We start from the raw sequence: 917 nt of genomic DNA on the forward strand, positions 1-917 counted from the left end.
AACATTATAGGTTCAACAGTTAGGACTAATGAAACATGCAGAGTTAACATTATAGGTTCAACAGTTAGTTGAACTTGTCGTTAACTTACCTTGAGATGACTGTAGTCTAGTTTACAGTTTACTAAAGACTTATGTTACAACATCAACAACAAAAGGTAATCACTAGCGAGTTAGGTTAGGCCTCAAACAAACAACACACTTCAGGAGATCTTCGAGCTCTCAGAGTGGACTTGGGGGTTCACCTAATATATATAGTATGGTGAGCTAGCTCCGGGGATTTCCAGGGGAGTTTCATAACGAACACGAGCTCATGCGCTTTATGTAATGAGAAACTAGTTTCTGTTGATTGGTAAGTTGGCGAAAGATAATAAGACACGTAGGAGGCGAGGTCATATCAGATCTTTTTACGAACTACAATCTTGTTCATGAAAATGATATTTACCTTTGTGCTTTACGTTGCGGACTTTACATATCTTACCACAGAGTTCTTAGTAATTTACTAATGAATTTTCTTTGTTTTCAAAACAACGAAAACACTGAGTTTGTCAAGAGAGACTTACCTTTTGAGTAGTAGTATATATCAGGTAAGTTAAAATGTACGAGTGTGTGTTAGGCTTAGGATCTTCTACAGTAGGTGTCTGTGACTTATTAGCGATAAATTCAATGATGAATAAACAGCGCACACTTTACTTGTTTTCAATTAGGCTTAGGATTCTTCTACAGTAGGTGTCTGTGACTTGTTAGCGATAAATTCAACGATGAATAAACAGCACACACTTCACTTGTTTTCAATTAGGCTTAGGATTCTTCTACAGTAGGTGTCTGTGACTTGTTAGCGATAAATTCAACGATGAATAAACAGCACACACTTTACTTGTTTTCAATTAGGCTTAGGATTCTTCTACAGTAGGTGTCTG

At 36.8% G+C, this 917-nt stretch overlaps 1 protein-coding gene across 2 annotated transcripts in view; it reads right to left on the reverse strand.

Annotated features, from left to right (window-relative positions):
• Window positions 1-693, reverse strand: part of LOC106474488 (serpin B6-like) — a 3,409-nt gene extending 2,716 nt beyond the window's left edge. Inside the window, exon 1 of one of the 2 annotated variants that reach the window (XM_022402797.1) lies at window positions 561-693. The gene's annotated coding sequence lies outside the window, so the exon portion shown is untranslated. Of the gene's footprint in view, window positions 1-89; window positions 417-560 lie in introns of those variants that run through there. The other variant, XM_013935183.2, reaches the window with a different exon arrangement.
• Between the last annotated feature and the right edge of the window lie 224 nt (window positions 694-917).

Source organism: Limulus polyphemus, unplaced genomic scaffold (assembly GCF_000517525.1).
Source record: "Limulus polyphemus unplaced genomic scaffold, Limulus_polyphemus-2.1.2 Scaffold7276, whole genome shotgun sequence".
NCBI classification, from domain to species: domain Eukaryota; kingdom Metazoa; phylum Arthropoda; class Merostomata; order Xiphosura; family Limulidae; genus Limulus; species Limulus polyphemus.